We start from the raw sequence: 274 nt of genomic DNA on the forward strand, positions 1-274 counted from the left end.
TTAAATGACAGTAAGTGCCATTGCCAGATTTTCTAAAGAAATAGTTGGCATACCATATCAACTTTGATTATATTGGCTTCGCTCAATTCCGTTATGCTTTTGATTAGTTTGAACCTCGTGTCCTCAAAAGTAGTTTTATTGCTTCATATAAAAATAGTTTTATTACTTCATTTTTCTTTATGGAGGTAAGAGTACAGGAGGGAACATGCCTTATTCACTCCCATCGTCGCGTTTGAAGTAACTGTGAGAGAGCGGCGGCCATGTTATGCCCAAC

Source organism: Uloborus diversus, chromosome 4, assembly GCF_026930045.1.
Source record: "Uloborus diversus isolate 005 chromosome 4, Udiv.v.3.1, whole genome shotgun sequence".
Lineage (NCBI taxonomy): Eukaryota > Metazoa > Arthropoda > Arachnida > Araneae > Uloboridae > Uloborus > Uloborus diversus.